Source organism: Boleophthalmus pectinirostris, unplaced genomic scaffold (genome assembly GCF_026225935.1).
Source record: "Boleophthalmus pectinirostris isolate CB_2022bp ecotype Guang Dong unplaced genomic scaffold, ASM2622593v1 HiC_scaffold_15, whole genome shotgun sequence".
Taxonomy (NCBI): domain Eukaryota; kingdom Metazoa; phylum Chordata; class Actinopteri; order Gobiiformes; family Gobiidae; genus Boleophthalmus; species Boleophthalmus pectinirostris.
Genome location: NW_026571070.1, coordinates 34,069,449 through 34,092,861, shown reverse-complemented (window position 1 = coordinate 34,092,861; position 23,413 = coordinate 34,069,449). Strand labels below are relative to the sequence as shown.

Sequence of the window (23,413 nt, the reverse complement as noted above, 5' to 3'; positions counted from 1 at the left end):
TGTTCAGTTCAGTGTTGAATACTACAGCTCTGTCCTCGGCCTCTGATTGGCTGCTCCTCTCCACAGACTCCAGAGCGTTTGGGACCAGACCATTTCTGTACAGCGGGGGTGCTACGCTCAAGTAGGAAATATAATTAAAGCTAACTGCAGCAGAATAAAAACTTAAATAAATACTCTTATAAAAAAATTTCTTCTCAATCAGGATATTATAAAATTTAAAAGTGTATTTTATGGTGAGACGTGAATTTAAAACAACAGTTGACTTTGCACCCCCGCGTGCTCCTGACTTCGGCTCGGCTCAAAATGGCTGCAGAGAAACACTTGTGAAGATCGTCGCTTTTGGTCCAGATTTTGGAGACATGAGGCCGAGTGCCGCTTAGACACGCTCCCGCCACATCACCGGGGATCCAGGTGAGATGCCGCCCGCGTCTGCCGCCCGTCCCTCGGCTCCTGCCCGCCGTGGAGCGCAGAGGGGACGCGGTTCGCTCGCTTCTCCCGTTAGCTCCGCTGTGCAGCAGGAAGCCCCCGTGCTGTGCTCCGTGTTTGCACCGGGGACACGGCTCCAAATCCACGCTCACAGCTGTCACGGAGGAGCTGTGGACGCGGGGAGTGAATGCATGTGAAAGTGCACGGGGAGACGGCGGAATGCACTCGCTGTCCCGGGGGTTAGAGCGCAGAAGGCCCGGGGCTAACTCTGCAGCCCACAGATGTCACTGCACTGGGGTTTCCCGCTGAAAAGTCCATGTAAACACAGGCCAGTGGGTGGGTGTCAGAGGAGGACATAAGGACATGCGTGGACAGTTGAATACAGGGACAGAAGAGGGTGACAGTGCACATGTGGACATTAGACCGCTTCATACAGGGACGTCACAGGAGACTGAGCTGATGTGCACTGGTCTGTCAACAGTGTGCAACAGTGTGCAGCCTCCAGTGTTGGGAAGGTTACTTGAAAAATGTATTCCCCTACAGATTACAGATTACAGATTACAGACCCCAAAATGTAGTTTGTAACGGAATCCATTAAATTACTTAAAGTGAGTAACGTAATCTGAATACTTTGGATTACTTGATATTGTCATGCTTTTTAAAACTACATGAATGTACAAACCACATTCTTGTTTGTTCTCTTCAAATTGGTCCTGGTCTTAGTCCTGGTTTAGTCCTGGTTTTAGTCCTGGTTTACAGGAAAGTACCGCCATGTAATCCATTTATTTCAACAAAGTAAATGTAATCCAATTACAACTCACTGAAACAGTAACTGTAACTGAATACAGTTACTCATAATTTGTACTTTGATTATGTAACTCCGGTACATGTAATCTGTTACTCCCCAACACTGGCAGCCACAAGTGACAACATTTGACCTGCACACAGTGATGTCACAGTTTGTGAATCAGATTATAAGATGTTTTACATTGCCCAGTATGACTTTTGCTTTAAATCATTAGGAGGCTGATCGGGTTCATGTAAAGAAGCATTGTGGAACCTTGACTCGTTTTGAAGTTATTGTAATAAAAACACATTGGATTTCTCCTTTCAGAAGTTCTTTTTAGTAATAATAATGTTAAGTTATGGCAATAATTAAAACAGAAGTAACTTATTCACTCTCAGACTGATTCTAGAATTAAAATAAAAAATCTATTTCATGTTGTAGATATTAACATAAACAGACAGATTTGTGCAGTTTTAGACATCTCGAGCTTACCGTAAGGTTAGTTTTTTTCTGTGTGTCACTAATGTGTGGTCGTTGTTTCTTTTAAGCTTTCGTCTTTCTTCCCTTGATAGTTTCATGTTAGAACGTTTATTCTTTGTGGAGCTTGTTGGTTGAAGATTTGGTGATGGGGCAGATTTATGAAGCTGGTGGAAAATATGCAAAAAAGGTCTAATGAAAGGCGCTATAAAAATCCAGCCAACGTCTACAGGCATGTGCAGATCTGATACTGGATCAGATATGAGCTTCAGTTGAACATATAATTTGATGTACTGTATGTATGACATGAATTGATGTAATAAGACTGTTTACTGGAGTTGGCACAGAAAGTCTCAGAATGGTTGAACTTTTATACAGAGTTGTTCTGTAGTTACCTCAGAGATGCTGAACACTTTTGGATCAGTTTAGTCTTATTGTATTTTTGGAAATAAATGCTGTTTGTAGTCTCTGCACTGGTATCGGATGATATTGTGTATTGGCAGATACTGAAAGTCTCTGTATTGAAACTGAAAAAGCTGAGTGAGTGCTCTGTTGGTGTCTTCTGTACATTGAGTCCACACTGTGCTGGTGGGCTGCTGTTGTAAACTGAACACGCCTGACCACTCTACGCTCCTCATTAGCATAATTAGACTTGTTAAGTTTAATGTCACTTCAGGGTCTGACACAGGAAGCGTTGTGGCAAAAGACCGAAACTACAGTTCAGCCAGTTGGACCCGAAAGTGACATCATCTCTTGAGGATTATAAGTAGCTAACTAGATTAATCACAAGTCCCATCATTTCCTCCACAAACAACACGCCTCCTGTCTCACTGTGGGTGAAAATGGCTTACCCTGTAGTTTAGATCTGTATAAACCTGTTCTGAAATATGATTCTTGTATTGATTAGACAAAAGGTCCTGGACGGTGATTTCAAGAAGGAAGTGTTTCTCAGCTCTAAAGTTGTTTTGGTGACTGTTGGCTAAAATGATGCTCTTAATTTTTGTATACTAAGGCCTGAACAACTCCAAATGGTTAACAACATTTGATCAGATTTAGTATTCACAATTTGATAGCTCATACTTTTAAAGTCAGTACAGAAGTTCTCAGTGTATTTGAAACACCTCTGGTTTCTTTTCTATTTGAGAGCACACTAAAAGATCAACGCTAAACTTAATAAAGCCACAAAACCACATGCATTTCAAAACTTGTGTAGAGATCTGAACTACAGGGTTAGCAGGTGTCATACAAAGTAAGACCCCATAGAGACAGGGAGGGCATCTGACGCACAGGGAGGGCATCTGACGCACAGGGAGGGCATCTGACGCACAGGGAGGGCATCTGATGCACATGGACATTTCAGAAATTTTTTCTAGAGGGTGAGTAGAGATCTAAACCAGGGAGATAATGATGTTCAAATCTCACGGTACAATATTCTGACAATATGCATCTCAGGGTACAATATTTATTGTGATATTGTGGAGAGGTTCACACAATTGTACATATGCAAATTTTTCCTTTTTTACCTTGATTAGTCTTTAGTGTGAATCATTACTGTCATATTCCAAATAAGATTTAAAAGTGCTTAATAACAGATATTTTATTATGTAGGAAATTAAGTACTGTTGACGATACGATGTCATGATATTTCAGTTATTGTTACATCCGTAATCTAAACTATGAATGTTTGCAGCTTTCACACACTGTTGTTTGGAAATGAGATTTTATCAGTAAATCGTAGTCTTTGCGATTTGCAAACTGTCTTTTGTGATTGGCCAGTGGAGACACAGGGACAGTTCATTTTCTACAGAGAACATGTTTTTCTCGCAAAGATTTGAGCCTCTACCATCTCCCATTCAGAGTAACTTCTCCAGGAAGATGATATTGCCTTGCCTGGAATATTCCACAGTATGGCATTACATCATGCTGCTTTCCACAGATCTGACGGGTGCATGTTTTCACGGAGATAAATTTAATGCCATAATGTGGAACATTCCAGTTAAGCCCTGACGTCTTCATGGAAACAAGCTATTATTGATACTAACATGTCAAACTCAATTTTGATACTAAAGAATAGACTCAATACTGATTCTGATATGATGATGATAATAAGAAAACACTGTCACAATAGAATGTGATTTTCAACATGAAATCATAGTATTTTCTTATAACCATATGTATCATTGCTCAGTGGTTCTGGAAGGTTCTTCAGTGGTCCACTGGAGTGTACGAGCCTATGTGCTCTTAAGATCAGTCCTAGAGATGTTGAACATTCTAGGCAAAGCAATATCATGGACAAAAGTTCCACAGTGCACGATTTACATGTATTCCAGTGTCACTTTCAAACTGTGCCAGCTCATTCCAGTCGTGTGTTCTTCTGGGTGTTTCAGTTGTGCTTTGGCCCACAGACAGTCGAGCACGGGGGATTACCAGACTAGAAGCCGCTATGGAAAGCTCTCTGCTCCACTGTCATTACCGCACCGACATGCAAAACCCACGCGCGCTTATTTTCAGACTCAAATATTGTTTTAAATTCTTGAGTTGTACTTGTGCATGAGCTCTGGAGCCGGCGTGTCGTCTTTGGGGATGGATCTGTATTTTTACTGCGGGTTTTTCATGGCAGTGTGGGGCCCAGTGGAGCAGTACATTGAGCAACTGATCTATAACGTTGTCGTCATAGCAACGCCATCAGACTGACAAAGACGCACCATTTTCTATTCATAAAGTGATAATTTTAAAAGTATCGTGTCTTGATGTCTACATTCCTTGGAGGGCAAATTTCCATGGCAACATTTGGGGACTTGAGGACAGAGCTTAACTGAGTGTCTGTCACTTTTTGGATGAGGGTCTGTCACCTGCTTGTTTCTATGGATATTTGCTATGCCTGGAATGTTGCACAGAACAGACATTAAGCAGCTCTACTTTACATTTATTCAATCACAGGTGGTTTTACAGCTCAAAAATACAGAGAAAAACAAACATTCCGACTGAGAGGGGTCGCCGCTCCACAGATCTGACCCTGTAACTTGGTCTGGTTTGGTCTCCATGAAGATAGAAAGGTTTAATGCCATACTGTGAAACATTCCAGACAAAGCAACAACATCTCCATGGAGAAAAAAAAGCCGTTGATGGACCATCCACCAGAAAATTACACATTGCACCTTTAAAGTGCATATGACAGGTTAGACTGCACATTTCACTAAAACATAGTTCACATCATTATATTCAAGATTTTTACAAAAAAATCTTGCCTAGTTTTTAGCATTTTTAAATTTTGGTGAATTTTATCATTTTACTTTCTGTCAGGTTTGACATTGGCCTACAGTAGTCTTAAATGCATAACTGTGTTACATAACAACCATAATGTAAACTAAGGCCAACATTTTTTTATTCTCTTTTAGAACTCTCCACTACTTCCTGAATGTTTGTGTGTAATTGTCAGTGTTGCAGTAGGTTCATGTTGGTCCATGTGAGTTAATAGTCTGTGCTCTGACACTTGATACAGATCAACATCATTCTGAACACATTCAGGAAAGATTCATTTCTGTCCTGTGAATGTGACTTTTTTGAGTACTGGCACCTGCTCAAATGAGTATCTAATTTTGATACTAGTTTTAGTGTTTATTAGTATTGCATTTTTCAATACTTTTGACTTCAGCGAGGGTGTTACAAATGTCTTTGTTTCCACATACGTAGTGTTTTGACATGGTGAGTTTGCAGCCCAGTGGTATGTAAGTAATATGTTCTGTGTGTGCCAGGCTGATTCATGGTCCATGTGTTCACCTGTACACTGAGCTGATCTGTTGTGTTCACCTGTACACTGAGCTGATCTGTTGTGTTCACCTGTACACTGAGCTGATCTGTTGTGTTCACCTGTACACTGAGCTGATCTGTTGTGTTCACCTGTACACTGAGCTGATCTGTTGTGTTCACCTGTACACTGAGCTGATCTGTTGTGTTCACCTGTACACTGAGCTGATCTGTTGTGTTCACCTGTACACTGAGCTGATCTGTTGTGTTCACCTGTACACTGAGCTGATCTGTTGTGTTCACCTGTACACTGAGCAGATCTGTTGTGTTCACCTGTACACTGAGCTGATCTGTTGTGTTCACCTGTACACTGAGCAGAGCTGTTGTGTTCACCTGTACACTGAGCAGAGAGCAGATGTGATGTGTCATTGTAAGTGCTCTGGCTGCTCTGTGTTTAGTTCTGTTCCACTGTGACACTCAGAGTGAAACTGCCCACACTGCTCCTGCTGTGTTCACACTGTACCTGCTGTGGATTTGTACTACCAGCTCTCAGTCAGAGCTGAACATCTTTACTGACATGTTTGTTTTTTTCTGACACTGCGTCAGCTTTTTGTGTGAGAGGGAAAACTATAGGTATGTTTGGGACTTTACAGTTTCACTGTTAGGTGAGTTACTCATAATCATGAGTCAACCGTGCAGTCCAACAGCACAGCTTTTATACCAAAGACAGACTGACATATCGGTTTACCAATATACTGTGCCGATATTTGGACTTTTTAACGTGTTGGCTATCTGCCTTAAATCTCCAGCACAGGCTACACAAAACATGAACTACACAGCTCTCTTAAAGGTTTGTGCCAATTTGTTGTAAATTTAAATGACCTCATTTGTGGAAAATAATGAAAATTGACCCTACACATCGGCCCAAAAATTTCAACAGAACTTACCCTGAGCCGACCTACTATTCTGGTAAAATCCATATTGTGATTCACAAACTTTTTGTTTGAATATAGATCAATGCTGCCGGTCAGTCTCAGTAAAACTCTAACAGAGTAATTTTAACCGTGTGCAATGAAGTGTGAAGCAAATGAGTGTAGTTATCCTAGTGCTCTGTAGAGACTGTTTGAGCAGTGGCCATCGAGACTCTGTTATTGTGATCAAGACTCTCATCCAGAAGACATTTACATTTGAAGGTACTGGCTTGGAGCTTTGGGAGTTTCTCCTAACCAAAGTGGACTATGCCCAGCCCCAGAGGGTGCAGATTTAGACTGAAAACAGAAGGAAAAAAACCCTGTTTGGTACGAATGAGATGTTCAATAGAATGTCAATGTGCTATGTTCATTCTTGTTCTGGTTTGAGTTTTAGAGCTTCTCTGCTGTGACTAGAGCACACCGTTCAAGTTTTTCCTGGTGGAGGTCTATGCTCTTGGAGGCCTCAGCACTCAGCAGCGGCTTTATCCTGTTGTCTCATTTGAGTGTTGCTGATGCAGACATTTCCAGTTTGCACATATTTGCCTGTATGACGACTGGGCTCTCCCCGTATGCTCAGCGTAAACACAGAGCGACGCACGTGCTGAGAGTGTGGGGCTGTCTCTGGAGCGGCCGGGCCTCCTCCTCGTGCCATGCTCCTCTGTTGACTCTGGCCGTGTGCTCCTCACTCGCGGTTTCACATGTGGCCGGACCAGCGCGGAGGGAACCGAGATGCTTGTCTAACATTTCCGGCCAATCACACGCCAGCTCCAGTTTCCACACACACAGACACACACACTGGCGCCGCGCGGTCAGGCTGTCCGCTACAGGCCAGGTGGAGGCTCCAAGTGATCTCTGCATCCTAACGCTGTCAGTTTATGGAGACACATCGTTGTTCTATTCTAGGTCGTGTATTACTCAAACTTGACTCTTGTGAGCTTTCAGCCATGTTACCATTTAGTCGCTTCCTCAAAAATATTGTATGGAATGTTTTTTAGATTCATTCACACATTGGAGTAATCCTTTTATTATTAGTTTAGTCCAAAGTTTTCAAGTCAACAGCTAGATTTAAATTTTGATCAGTAGAGACTGACCATTCCGGGGCTGTAATTATTCAGTTGATTCTAGAGAAGGTGTATGGAGTTAAATACGCAGTGGAACACCTCCTGTATAACCACTTCATGACATTGCAAAGTGGAATATAGGGTATAAGAGCATAGCCTAAATCTACATGGTTTGTGTGTTAAACATGTGAATGAAACAAAACGCAACTCAAAGTATGATGGGATGAGAATACAACATTATAAGATTGACAAAAAAAATACTTCCTGCTCAGGATTCTGTTGTTTTGGGTCAGGAGTCTCCAACTTGTAGCTCAGGAGATACCAGCAGCTCTCCAGCCCCTTCCAAGTAGCTCGCCAAGGGATTTCTGAATTACACATACACATTGTGCTCAATAAGTAAAATTGGATTAATTAAATGCCTTTTACCATTGTACATTTTGATACCTAACTTTGTGCACTAATAAATGGATAATGGTTTATGTTTGATAGGCATCTAACTGGACCTCATCTAAGACTTGCCGTGGCTTTTATGTTATACGTCTGTGTTTGGCAAAATATGCGGCGGAAGTTTTATTTTACAAATTACAAACATGGCACATTTGCACTGGATTAAGATCTCAAGTGTCCTCTGCAAATATTACAACTCACCATAGGTCCAAAGGTCAAACTAATCCTGTGTGAATAGGACTCAGGATGTTCCACGGTAGAGAGTAAACATACTGGATCTGTCATGCCATGGAACATTCCGCTGTGAGATAGTATTTTGACCCCGGGGTGAACATAGTGCTATAGTAAAGTGACCCCCCTTACTTTTTTCTCTAGTAGTTACTTATCTGATCATTGTTTCTCATGCCATTTACTTTTATTATATATTACTACATATTCACTTTCTTTTAAGGTATTTTAAGGAATGTTTTGATGGAGAATTTGCTCAATTTCTTGTGACTGCTAAAACTAGCAGCTCTCTGGCATTTTCATTTTATAAAAGCAGCTCACCGGAGGAAAATGGTTGGAGACCCCTGTTTTAGGTTGACGGGGCAAACCAAGGTACCCACCCAGACACTAGCAGAACAAGCAGATTCTAAGGCTACGTCCACACGACAACGCTCCTGGATTTTTTTCTTTACGGGTTGAAAAAAATTTGCGTCCACACACGTGCCGGATCAGTAAATACTCACATCCACACGACAACAGAGCACTGAGTGAAAACGATGTAATACATCTGTCACACCTGTACGTGATGCTGTAACAATGATAATAATATTTAATAATGCAGATCTCATCACTGTTTTTTAAACTTTAAGATAATTTAGCTGATTTTAGATGTATCCCAGAAATATAGCCGTTTTGTTTGGCAAAAGTTAAACACAAGTCACAGAAAGAAGCTATATATTCTGGGTATCATTAAGAAGTTGCCGATACGATACATACCTCGATACACAGGCCACAATACAATACATATACCGATACAGTGCACTTTCGATTCGATATGATATAATTCTAATCGATTCGATTCAAGTTCAATAAAAAATAAAAGCTAAACCATGGCTGTGCTTTTTGAAACTGCAGCTTCTCAAATTGTATAACTCACCAGCTCTTAACTCTTTTCTGTACAAGCTAAAGGTGAATTCAGGGGGGAAATGTGTGCACAATCTTGTGGCAGTTTTGTCTCGCGAGATCTTGTAGCACGAGATCTTGTCCCATCCCTGCTTTTTTAGTTTTAATACCTGCTCAAATGAGTAGTTACCTCCGCCAAGGAGGTTATGTTTTTGCCGGCGTTTTTAGAGTTATGTTGCCAACAGACAAACAAACAAACAGACAAAGTTATGGACCGATTTTGATGAAATTTTCAGGATTTGTTGGAAATGTGAAAAGGAAGAACTGATTTCATTTTGGGGGTGATCTGGAAGAAATCCTGGATTCTGAATCACTTTGAAATTGTAGTTAACATTGTGGTAAATGGGGCCAAAGATTTTGTTTCTCAATATCTCAGTTAATTATTGATCAAACCCCATGAAATTTGACTCAGGGATGGACAATGGGATCCTCTTTCATATTCCAAAGGCTGATCCGAATCTGATCCAGAAGACTGATTTTATCACTATTTATATAAAAAAATGGGGGTAGTCCTTGGCGGAGGTCTGCGCTCTCTGACTGCTTTTCTAGTTTTGATACTAGTTTTACCATTGATTAGTACAGGTGTGCAAAAATATAGAAATATCGATATATCGTATAGTTTAATGTGGTGATTAGGGCTGGGTATCATTGAGAAGTTGCCGATACGATACATACCTCGATACATAGGCCACGATATGATACATATCATGATACAGTGAGCTTACGATTCGATACGACAATAAAAAATAAAGGTTAAATCATGACTGTGACCCTAAAAGTCTTTGTTAAACCACTTCTTGTGCCAAGTTCACATGAAACACAAACATTTTAATCCTCAAAACAGTGTCAAAATGTCAATGTGTTGTATAAATGAGTTTCCTTTCACTCCACAAGCAACAAAACTGTAGCTGTAACAAAATAATTAGGTAAAACACACGTAAAAATAGTCCTGGTGAGATATCGATACAGTATCATCACATATTTTTGCACACCCCTAATATATTCTACTGAGTCGTGCCCTTTAGTCCAACAGAAGCTGAACCACATCAGTGCACAAGAGCGAGCAATTTTTTTGCGTTTAGTTTATGCAAATGAGTCATGTGGTTTTAAGTTTCGTTTCTGTAAAGCGTAAACAAATATGCACAAAGCTGTGTGGATAGGGAAGATTTACGGACACAGAAACAACGTGTCTGGACGCAGATCGTTTCTGATACGGTGATACGTGAATTTGTTTCAGTGTAAACGTAATCTTTGTTATTGATCTGTGTGCATAATCTGTGGTGCGTGTCTCAGTTGCTGGGTGACGGGAGCAACTCTGTAGGCTACACCTGTCCCATTTTGGCAACGCTCTTGTGGTCTGTGGAGGCTAGATCGAGGGCTGCAGGCTTCGCTGCATCGGAGGACCCTGGCGATGACGGGATCGTGACGTCATCATTTACCAAAAGCTTCCAAAAGGTCCATTTTGACTAAAAAATATTGTTGCCCCTAAACCCTGGATGGTGTTGCAATGAGGCGTGAGCACTAACCCAGGCGTTGCTCTACTTGAATGTGTTGTTTTTGTGGACATCTGAAGGAAGAAGTGAACAAAGTAAAGCTGAGAGGATAATGTAATGACACACAAGAAGCAAAAGAACACCTCAAAGAACATTTTTTGTAAGAAGTCTGCCTGCTCCTCCATATCTTTGGGTAGATGTACATTTGAGATAAACCTATACACAAAATAAAACATGTAAACCTATAATAATACATCATTTCCCAGTACTGTTTGGATCATCTTACACTTTCAGTTATGTCTTTTCAAACTGACATGAACCTAAACCATGTTTGACAAATCGATGCATTGTTTCTGTGTGTTGATGTGGACAATATGCCAGAAGCACCTGTTTGTGTTTTTATATGCCACTAAGAGATAACTCAAGAATCTACTGCGAGTCCATTAATTGGTCAGTGGTGTCTTAGTCAACAAATTATTTTATTAAGATTATAAAGATTTCTATGGAGCGCAGCAGAAAAGAGAATGCATAGAGTGAGTTAGCTGGAGCCTTTTTACACCGTTATATATATACCGGTCTTTAAAATGGAACTAAACTCTAAATCCACTTTGTTTTAATAGCAGTTTTACAGTTGGTAGTACTTTTTTGGCAACTTTAGTGCAAACTAGGTAAATCTGTAACTTTCTGGTCAAAAACGCCTCGATCTAAGTTTGTGCTGCTTTCAGTGGCCTCTGCATTTTTAAGTAGTTTGTAACATCACAAAAGACTAGCATGAGTGTTTTTTTTAAATAGGGGTAGGATGAGACACAATTTTCATGAGAAGCGACACACCAGAAGTCTGGGTCTATGAGAATGAGACAAGAATTTGACATAATTTGTAATAAATAAGAAGTAGTGCAATCCATTTCCCAATTTTGGCTTTTGCGGTTATGTAGTCCTGCTTTTTGAAACTGCAGCTTCTCAAATTGTATAACTCACCAGCTCTTAACTCTTTTCTGTACAAGCTAAAGGTGAATTCAGGGGGGAAATGTGTGCACAATCTTGTGGCAGTTTTGTCTCGCGAGATCTTGTTGCACGAGATCTTGTCCCATCCCTGCTTTTTTAGTTTTAATACCTGCTCAAATGAGTAGTTACCTCCGCCAAGGAGGTTATGTTTTTGCCGGCGTTTTTGAGTTATGTTGCTAACAAACAAACAAACAGACAAAGTTATGGACCGATTTTGATGAAATTTTCAGGATTTGTTGGAAATGTGAAAAGGAAGAACTGATTTCATTTTGGGGGTGATCCGGAAGAAATCCTGGATTCTGAATCACTTTGAAATTGTAGTTAACATTGTGGTAAATGGGGCCAAAAATTTTGTTTCTCAATATCTCAGTTAATTATTGACAAAACCCCATGAAATTTGACTCAGGGATGGACAGTGGGATCCTCTTTCATATTCCAAAGGCTGATCCAAATCTGATCCAGAAGACTGATTTTATCACAATTTATATAAAAAATGGGGGTAGTCCTTGGCGGAGGTCTGCGCTCTCTGACTGCTTTTCTAGTTTTGATACTAGTTTTACCATTGATTAGTACAGGTGTGCAAAAATATTGAAATATCGATATATCGTATAGTTTAATGTGGTGATTAGGGCTGGGTATCATTGAGAAGTCGCCGATACGATACATACCTCGATACATAGGCCACGATACGATACATATCATGATACAGTGAGCTTACGATTCGATACGACAATAAAAAATAAAGGCTAAATCATGACTGTGACCCTAAAAGTCTTTGTTAAACCACTTCTTGTGCCAAGTTCACATGAAACACAAACATTTTAATCATCAAAACTGTGTCAAAATGTCAAATGTGTCTCATAAACAAGTTTCCTGCCTCTACACAAGCAAAAAACTGTAGCTCTGTAACAAAATAATTTTGTAAAATGTACCAAAAAAATATTCTTGCCGATATATCGATACAGCAGCCCATGATATCGATACTGTATCATCACATTAAATGATACGATATATCGATATTTCATTATCTTTGCACAGCCCTAGTGATGATATAGTATCGTTATCGTGGGCTGCTGTATCGATATATTGCCAAGTATTGTTTGGTATATTTTACTAAATTATGTTGTTACAGCTACAGTTTTATTGCTTGTTTAGTGAAAAGAAACTTATGCGACACATTTGACATTTTCACTGTTTTAAAGATTAAACAAAGACTTTTAATATCACAGCCGTGATTTGGCCATTATTTTTGAACCATATTGAATCAAAATGAGATATATGTTGTATTAAATTGTATCAAATCGTAAGATCACTGTATCTGTATGTATGTATCGTATCATGGCCTATGTATCGATATATGTATTGTAATGTGGCCTATGTATCGAGGCTTGTATCGTATCGGCAACTTCTGAATGATACCCAGACCTGTTGATTAGTATCTAATTTTCAATACTTCTAAAGGTGCATTGTGCAACTTTTCTAGTGGCGTGTCCATCACCTGCTTGTTTTCCTAGAGATGTTGTTGCTTTGTCTAGGCCCTATTCGCATGATATAAGTACAACATGGGGACGTCTGGTAATTTGCAAATTACCACCCCACCTTTGTGTTACTTGCACATTCACGAAGTCCGTAAATGACTCTATTTTACTGAAACTGACTGAGATTGAAAGAGAAAAGAATGCAGAAAGAAAAGAAAGAGATAGAAAAAGAGCAATTACAACAACAAACACTGAGATGCAGATTCACACTGGACTAGTATCATCACTAGACGTCTGTGTTTGGTGAAAAATGCGGCGGAAGTTTTCTTTTTACAAATTACAAAGCATGGCGCATTTGCACTGGATTAAGATCTCAGACATCCTCTGCAAATATTACAACTCACCATAGGTCCAAAGGTCAAACTAATCCTGTGTGAATAGGACTCAGGATGTTCCACGGTAGAGAGTAAACATACTGTATCTGTCATGCCATGGAACATTCCGCTGTGAGATAGTACATTGACCCCGGGGTGAACATAGTGCTATAGTAAAGTGACCCCCTATAGGATTTTGACTCCCCTTACTTTTTTTCTTTAGTTGTTACTTTTATGATAATTATTTCTCATGTCATTTACTTTTATTATATTTTGCTACATATTCACTTTCTCTTAAGGTATTTTAAGGAATGTTTTGATTTAGAATGACTTGGTATTTTGTGTAAATGTAACGTATTTATTACCCCCGTCAAGGAGGTTATGTTTTTGCCGGCGTTTGTCTGTTTGTTTGTCTGTTAGCAACATAACTCAAAAAGTTATGGACCGATTTGGATGAAATTTTCAGAATTTGTTGGAAATGTGAAAAGGAAGAACTGATTTGCATTTTGGGGGTGATCCAGAAGAAATCCTGGATTCTGGATCACTTTGAAATTTTTGTTAACATTGTGGTAAATGGGGCCAAAAATTTTGTTTCTCAATATCTTGGTTAATTATTGACCAAACCCCATGAAATTTGACTCAGGGATGGACAATGGGATCCTCTTTCATATTCCAAAGGCTGATCCGGATCTGATCCAGAAGACTGATTTTATCGCAATTTATATAAAAAATGGCGGATGTCTGCGCTCTCTGAGTGCTTTTCTAGTTAAACTTGCATATACGCAGCAATCCTGTCACTTTTATATTGTATTTTACATAGTTTTAATTTTTAGTTTGCTCTGTTCAGATAATCCTTCATCATAATGTCAATTTAGGCAATGGTTTGTAAGAATAATGACCATGAATTTAGTCATGTTGTGTTATAATAAACATATTGGGTGTCAGATTATTATAGTCAAAGGTTTCCCCTGTTTAACTACTCAACTGATCAGCCTGTCTATTTGAACAAGATTCTAAATCATTATACATCGCTGTATGTAATACAGTACGGTGAATGTACCGTGTCTGTCTGTCTTTCTTTTATTATTTATAGATTGTGCACAACCAGAAATGTGCAAACTGAAATGCCCTTTGGGATTAATAAAGTTGTTGATTGATTGGTTGATATAACTAATTAATAACTACTTATCTCATTTTCAGTCAAATATGTTTAAACAACTAAGTCATTTTTAACATTCAAAAGTTATAATCGACATAAAAAATGCATCTGAGTTCTTCAAAAAACACTTTTAAATATGTCAATATGATTTAATTTGCAGATATAGTTTTAATATTCAAAGTTTTTCTATAGAATTCAAGTTCTTTATTAATAAAGTATAGATTTTCATGGGAAGGTGAATATTCTATAGGGGGGTCAACATACCATAAATGTAGTTAATATGATGAATTGAGATTCAGGAGCAGGACCACGCCTCAGCCGCACTCTCCTCTCACCAAGCGAACCACAACTCACCTCGACCACACCTTGAATTTCCCAGAAGCCTGTATGTAGCAGCCTGTCCCATCATCCCAGTTTGTCTCGGTTAACTGGACCCCACCCTCCCATCCACTATTTTGTCTTTCAGTCATAAGACCCCTTCAACAGTCCCGTTCCAGCTGGGCCAATTGAAGATTGAGACGGAGCCCCCACCTAGAGTCTCAACCCAGTCATCTCTGCCCCGCTTCGTACATTATCAATAAACTTCTTCACACCATGTCCTTGTTGGTGTGGTCTGAGCTCGTGAATAGGATTCTGACCCCGGGGTCAACATACCATGTAGTATTTTGACCCCGGAAGTCACCTCACCGCAGGGTCAAAATCCTATACCACATGGCAAAGTGATAACATCTCCATGGAGACAAGTAGGTGATGGACCCTGTGCTAGAAAAGTTGCACCTTAAACAACCCTAGTTCCTGTGGTGAATCCTTGTGTGAGTGTGTGTGAGTGTGTGTGACTGTGTGTGAGTGTGTGTGAGTGAGTGTGTGTGTGAGTGTGTGTGTGAGTGTGTGAGTGTGTGAGTGTGTGTGAGTGTGTGTGTGAGTGTGTGTGTGAGTGTGTGTGTGTGTGTGAGTGTGTGTGAGTGAGTGTGTGTGAGTGAGTGTGTGTGAGTGTGTGTGAGTGTGTGTGAGTGTGTGTGAGTGTGTGTGTGTGAGTGTGTGTGAGTGTGTGTGAGAGTGAGTGTGTGTGTATGAGTGTGTGTGAGTGTGTGAGTGTGTGTGAGTGTGTGTGTGTGTGTGAGTGTGTGTGTGTGTGAGTGTGAGTGTGTGTGTGTGAGTGTGTGTGTGTGAGTGTGTGAGTGTGTGAGTGTGAGTGTGAGTGTGAGTGAGTGTGAGTGAGTGTGAGTGAGTGTGAGTGAGTGTGAGTGAGTGTGAGAGTGTGAGTGTGTGTGAGAGTGTGTGTGTGAGAGTGTGTGTGAGAGTGTGTGTGTGTGTGAGTGTGTGTGTATGAGTGTGTGTGAGTGTGTGCCAGTCCTGAGACCATCGTCCTGCTCATAACACAATACATATCTACTATTTGTTCCCCACATTTGAAGTCTCTCTCTGTACAAATGTGGAGGTTCTACTTCTTTTGTCTGTGAAAGTGCCTTTTTCCTCTGGTTTACTCTTAACACCTGAGACACAGCTCTCTTTGTACCGGAGCAGAGCGGTGTGTTTCAAAATCCCTGTGTTTTATTATTCCCCTTCTCCTCCTTTTGCATGTTTAATCATTCATTCCTCTTGCAGGCCCGTCTCCTCTCCACTTGGCCTACTTTTGTGTCATTACCACTGCTCCGTAGGCATTAGCAGCTCAATTAGCATGCCCCTCCATCTCACATCATCACAGAGCCACCTCAGCGTGCCTTTTACCAGGTTTTACAAACGTCCATCCGCTAATTCACTTCATTAGCGCGGGCTGGAGTTGGCGTCGCTGGAGTTTTTCGGCCGCACCTGAATTCTAAGCAGCCGGCGTGTTTGTGTTAAAAGCAAAAGAGGAACAGGGAAAGTGCATCTCCAGCCTGAATAATGGATGTCGGCCATATTGTGGAGGGAGAGGCCGGGATGTGGTCGGGTAATGTCTGCAGAGCTCTTCTCCGAACAAACTTTAGGTCTTCACTTGGTTCCAAGAAGGTCTGAATGAACATCGGCTCTAATGGAGACTATACACAATGATCCAACTTTTTCTGTTTCGATCCTGATGTCGATACTGTGGATTTAAGTATGCCAATAAACGATATCAACCGATACTAGAGCAGAGAGTGAAAATATAATACATTTTCTTTTAAACACAAACAGCATATGGTAAAAAAAAATGTTTGTAACAGTGATTTAAAGTAACTACCTTTAATAATATTGTGAGATGATTTGGGCCAACATTGTCAAGTAAATCAACTTATCAGACCAATTTATAGACAAAATAGTAGGGGGGTAAGAAAAACTCGATATAGTGATATATCGTGATACTTCATTGCACAATTCTTGAATCAATTCAAAATGGATCCGAATTGATTTTTAAAATAATATTTTTCATAAAAATTCATTAGTTATATTCAGTGTTCTCATGAATTGTGTCCTCTTGAAGGTGTATTTGACTATATTATTAGAAATAATTATTGATAAATTGCAATATATCATCATTGTTTTAGTATCAGGATATATTGTGATATATTGAATCGTGACATGCGAATCATGATATGTATCATATCGTTGGACTCAAGGCAATGCACACCCCTACGAAACAGGATATCAGTTGAACTGATATCTTGGAGCCGATATCCGATCCATCTAAATTTCTTAATAGTTTTCAACGCCGCTGCTGTTCCCAGTATCATATCAGTGCGTCCCTAATGGAGACTTTGTGACTGTAGTCCTGTGTAGTCTTGTGTAGTCTTGTGTAGTCTTGTGTAGTCTTGTGTAGTCCGGTGTAGTCCTGTGTAGTCCTGTGTAGTGTAGTCTGTGTAGTCCTGTGTAGTCCTGTGTAGTCTTGTGTAGTCTGTGTAGTCCTGTGTAGTCCTGTGTAGTTGTGTAGTCTTGTGTAGTCTTGTGTAGTCTGTGTGTAGTCCGGTGTAGTCCTGTGTGTAGTCCTGTGTAGTCTGTGTGTAGTCCTGTGTAGTCTGTGTAGTCCTGTGTAGTCCTGTGTGTAGTCTTGTGTAGTTGTGTAGTCTTGTGTAGTCTTGTGTAGTCTTGTGTAGTCTTGTGTAGTCCTGTGTAGTCCTTGTGTAGTCTGTGTAGTCTGTGTAGTGTGTGTAGTCTTGTGTAGTCTTGTGTAGTCCTTGTGTAGTCCTGTGTAGTCCTGTGTATGTAGTTGTGTAGTCCTGTGTAGTCTGTGTGTAGTCCTGTGTAGTCTGTGTAGTCTGTGTAGTCCTGTGTAGTAGTCTTGTGTAGTCCTTGTGTAGTCCTGTGTAGTCCTGTGTAGTCCTGTGTAGTCCTGTGTAGTCCTGTGTAGTCTAGTGTGTAGTCCTGTGTAGTCTGTGTAGTCTTGTGTAGTCCTGTGTAGTCCTGTGTAGTCCTGTGTAGTCCTGTAGTCCTGTGTAGTCCTGTGTAGTCCTGTGTAGTCCTGTGTAGTGTGTTGTGTAGTCCTGTGTAGTCCTGTGTCCTGTGTAGTCCTGTGTGTGTAGTCCTGTGTAGTCCTGTGTAGTCCTGTGTAGTCCTGTGTAGTCCTGTGTAGTCCTGTGTAGTCCTGTGTAGTCCTGTGTAGTCTTGTGTAGTCTTGTGTAGTCCTGTGTAGTCCTGTGTAGTCCTGTGTAGTCTGTGTAGTCTGTGTAGTCCTGTGTAGTCCTGTGTAGTCCTGTGTAGTCTTGTGTAGTCTGTGTAGTCTTGTGTAGTCCTTGTGTAGTCTTGTGTAGTCCTGTGTAGTCCTGTGTAGTAGTCCTGTGTAGTCTTGTGTAGTCTTGTGTAGTGTGTGTAGTCCTGTGTAGTCTGTGTAGTCTTGTGTAGTCTTGTGTAGTCCTGTGTAGTCCTGTGTAGTGTGTAGTCTGTGTATGTGTGTGTAGTCCTTGTGTAGTCCTGTGTAGTCCTGTGTAGTCTTGTGTAGTCCTGTGTAGTCCTGTGTAGTCCTGTGTAGTCCTGTGTAGTCTTGTGTAGTCTGTGTAGTCCTGTGTAGTCTTGTGTAGTCCTGTGTAGTCTTGTGTAGTCTTGTGTAGTCCTGTGTAGTCCTGTGTAGTCCTGTGTGTATGTAGTCCTGTGTAGTCCTGTGTAGTCCTCCTGTGTAGTCCTGTGTAGTCCTGTGTAGTCTGTGTAGTCTGTGTACTGTGTAGTCCTGTGTAGTCCTGTGTAGTCTTGTGTAGTCTTGTGTAGTCTTGTGTAGTCCTGTGTAGTCTGTGTAGTCTTGTGTAGTCTTGTGTAGTCCTGTGTAGTCCTGTGTAGTAGTTGTGTAGTCTTGTGTAGTCCTGTGTAGTCTTGTGTAGTCCTGTGTAGTCTTGTGTAGTCTTGTGTAGTCTTGTGTAGTCTTGTGTAGTCTTGTGTAGTCCTGTGTAGTCCTGGACAATATGAGAAAAAGATTGCTCCATAAATTTGGTTAATTTAAAACAAAAATGCACCTACCTTCATTTACAGTCGATCTTAATATGGATTTTTTTGAGCCAATACCAATATCCGATATTTGTCTTGCGATTGTGGGTGATAGTTTCTATGGCGGTTAACATATCACATATTTCAATCACCATGTTACCTTTATTGTTCTGAAAATGTTATATTCAGAGAAAACATCGTATTAACATGTTTAATTCATTTTAACAGTTTTTGAATGCTCTGAGTCTCCTCTTCCTTTACTTTCCATGCTAAGTCACTCCCCCTTCAGAGCGCTTTCACAAACAGTGTGCATCCCACTAATGAAACTACTGCACATCTCGTTAGGGGATGTGCAGCAGTTGTGGTGCATGTGCATGTGCAATGGTTTCTAACTGCATTAGGTTTCTAACTGCAGCATCAAGACAACCTCTCACCTCTGTCTGAAATACAAGACATTTGGAAATACTACTAATACTGTGGATACAGTTTTGAATATTCATACTACAATTGATGATGTCAGTGTCAATGTGTTTTCCAGTGTTTTAGTCAGTCCAGAGAGGATGATGTGGTGACCCTCTTGATGGCTGGGTGGTTAGTTTTTATGATATACAGTAAAGTACACTTGGAATTCTTTTCTTATTAGACCAGTATTTGACTCCAAGTTTACCTTCAAACCAGAAGGTAGCTGGTTCAATACTTACTCTTGGCTAATAATTAGAGGTGTGCAAAAATATTGAAATATTGATTGTTTAAGGTGATAATGCAGTATCAATATCGGGGGCTGCTGTATCGATATATCTCTGATATATTGTATTTTTTGGTATATTTTACTAAATTATTTTGTTACAGCGCTACAGTTTTGTTGCTTGTTCAGCAGAAGGACAGAACACATTGGACATTTTCACTGTGTTGAGGATTAAAATGTTTGTGTTTCATATGAACTTTGCACAAAAAGTGGTTTAACAAAGACTTTTACTATCACAGCCATGATTTAGACTTTATTATTTATCGAACTGTATCAAATCGATTTGAAGTACATCGTATCAAACCAAAAGTGCACTGTATGGAGATATGTATCGTATCGTGTCCTATGTATCGAGGTATATATCATATCGACAACTTTTGAATGATACCCAGCCCTACTGATAATGTTGTTCATCTTTGGGTAATGGTGGGCAGTGGAAACCGAAGGGGATCTGATGTAAAATTAAATAAATGATGTGGCGGTTGTTGTTGTGGTTGTTGTGGTGTGCAGAATAGTAGTTTTTGCAGAGTTCCGCCTGTAGGTCTGGTCTTGTGAGCGCAGTGTGGGCCAGATAGATACAGAAGAGTACTGAGAGCCTAATCGATCGGCAGCACAAGTCCTAACTTGACGACAGCCCTCCTTGGTTCTGTAGATGCTGTCGTATTCTTTTCTGTCCTTTTTAGCACAGTTCCTACTCTTCATTTTTATGGGTGAATACATTGAAGAAAAGTGGGACTGGCTGCTAGGTCCAAAATCAGCCAGTAAAAAGCAGGTCTGGATGTAGCCTTGAGCAGCAGGGCTTTTCTGGCGAGGTCGTTCTTGTGATGCTGCTGGGGTGCCCTTGAGCAAAACACTATGTTCCAAGTGGTGCCATTTGTACCATAATGTAGCTGCAGGGTTCTTTGTAACCCAGAACTGAGGCAGTTTAAAGAGTGCACAAGTCTGGAATGGTTTGAACCCGGCTGAGGCAGTGATCTGAAGAAGACAAATGTTTTAATGATCAAATGGCTTTACTGTAGCGTGATAGTCTGAGTGTATTTTGTAGAGCTGCAACTAACGATTCATCTGCTAATTGATTAATGTAGCAGTTCTTCTAAAAAGGCCTGTGAGTGTGAGATTTTTACTCAGTTTGAACCAGACAAAGCTCAAGTGATGGTGCTTGAAGACATCCTGAGTGAATGTGCAGACAAAATATGTTTTCATCAAAATTTAATTTGAGGGTTAGGTTAGGTTAGGTTAGGTTGCTTTATTCGTACCTGTAGATGAATTTGTTTGGCAGATTTGAGACTCTCAAATCTGTACTCTTATTACATACACTTATTGTAAAATTGAAAATAATGTCAACTAATTTATCAGTAATGGATGAACTTGTTTCTGGCCTGGTCGATTTATTGATTAGCTCATTAGATAATTTCTCTTGTTTCAAAATGTGTTTTTCAAAGGTATGTGTTTGACATAATCCACACACTTTATTCAAAGTTTCACACTAGGGATTGGCGCGATTAGTCGATTAATTGATAATTGATCATTAAGAATTTCATCAATTACGTTCATTTTAATTGACAAACCGAATGTAGGTTGCTGTGTGTAGCGTGACTAAACAGGAGTCTGTACATGTGTCTCTGCACTCAGAAGGAGCGAGACACAAACAGAAACATTCGGTCAGTCTGCAACGTGCCGAAGCACAAATATGTATTTAACGATGACTTGTACAAGAAATCCACGCTTTCCGTTGCGTTCGGGACAAGTGTGAGGCCATGTGCACAGTGTACAAAGCAGCACATATGTTTCTGTGTCCAGAGATGAGAGTCGCGCAATGTCGATGACGAGGCCCAACCTCCCACCCCCCTGTACGGTGTCCTGATTTTGACAAATGCAAATATCGCATCAGTGCACAAGAGCTGTTTTTTTTCTTTGCTTAATTTATGCAAATTCGCCATGTGGTTTTAAGTTTTGTTTCTGTGAGACTTGCACAAAACTGCATTAAACACATGATAATGTCAAACGGGCTGATGTGGCTCTAGAGTGGTTACGGTTTATATGTCATAAAGTTGAATTTATTTATGCAGATTAGTAGTGCAGATAGTAGTAATAATGATGATACATTTTAATATAAAAAACGTTAATGATTAATCGATAATCGATCGTTAATTCTCCTGAAGATCGATTATGAAAATGTAATCAAATGCCCATCCCTATTTCACACAGAGGCTGTGGTGTTGAAAACTGAAACCCTTCATAATGCCTCACAGAAGAGCTTTATAAGTTGTTCTTATGGTTTCTAACTACATTATCTGACAACATCAAGACATCTACACCTCTGTCTGAAATAAAACACATTTGGAAATACTACTACTACTGTGGATACAGTTTGAGTACTGATATTACATTTCATTATGTCACTGTCGATGTGTTTTCCAGTGTTTTAGTCAGTCCAGAGAGGAGGATATGGTGACCCTCATGATGGTTGGGTGGTTAGTTGTTTTGATATACAGTAATGTACACTTGATTATTTTTTTATTAAACCAGTATTTGACTATAACATGTTGAATCCATCTGATGTAAAAGTAAATAAATGATAAAAGTCTGAAAGTACCTCAGTTATAATTTAAACCCTGTGCTAAACGTCCTGCTGTATCATTGTCCTAGCAGGTTCTCTGACAGCTGGTAGTTGTCTTACGTTCCCCTCCAGTTCCCTCCTCAAACTGCTCATGTTTTTGTCTTTCTGTGGCCTTTGTCTCGTGTAATCAGCTTACCTCCCAAAGTCACACTTGCACAGATGAATGCTGGGTAAACATGGCCTGTGTACTGATGCCTGCTCTGTGCTCGGAGCTGTGTGGATCAGACTGAGAGATGGAGAAGAAGCAGAGGGATGGGGAAGAAGTTGAGAGATGGAAAAGAGGTAGAAGAGAGGTAGAGAGATGGGTAGAGGGGGACAGTGTAACTCATTTTGGGCTCCCGTCATGTGTTTAGTGTGTCTGGAGCGGGTGAATATGAAGCCAGGCCCACGCCGTAGGCTCCACGGGGCCCGCCCACCCATTCTCCAAACACAATCATTACTATATTGGCTCTACGGAAAATGAAGGATGGATTTTCCTTGGTATTTGAGGTTTAGCCTACAGGCTTTAATAGCTTGGGCATTTAGCTATCTGCAAAGAGCATCTCCTAATTTGATTTTCAAGTACATTTCCAGCCCTAAACTGTAATTTCTATAATTTAGGAGTCTAGGAGCATATGGGCGAAGCATGCAGGGTTCATTTATTTTTATGGACACCACCAGTCAAAAGTTTGGACACACCTTCTGAGTCAGTGTTTTGTCTTTATTTACTAGTTTCCACTTCGTAGATACAGACAGAAGACAAAACATAAGATAAATGGAGTTTTGTAGTAAATAAAAAAGTAAAATAACATAAATTAACCTTAATTAATCTTAAAACTGAATTACAGTTCTGCATCAACTCAACTCACACTGCTGCCGTTGTCTTGTCGCCATTGTTTTTGATTTATGGATCTGTGTCGAGGTCTATTCTCCACGAAATAATTCAGTGCCACAACACTTGGAGGCGAGGATTTAAAACTGGCATTTTTGTGAAAATGTTTGTACAAAAGCTGGAACGCAGAGTACCGGTGTGGTATAGGATTGCAGTGACCCCAGGGTCAACATACCATATAGGATTTTGACCCCAGGGTCAGAATCCGATTATG

At 40.2% G+C, this 23,413-nt stretch overlaps 1 protein-coding gene across 2 annotated transcripts in view; it reads left to right on the top strand.

The window, feature by feature from the left end:
* The first annotated feature begins 296 nt into the window (after positions 1-296).
* The window catches only part of znf438 (zinc finger protein 438), a 121,445-nt gene continuing 98,328 nt past the window's right edge, over positions 297-23,413 (top strand). For both annotated transcript variants that reach the window (XM_020940741.2, XM_055151102.1), the window contains exon 1: positions 297-411. The gene's annotated coding sequence lies outside the window, so the exon portion shown is untranslated. The remainder of the gene's footprint in view (positions 412-23,413) is intronic.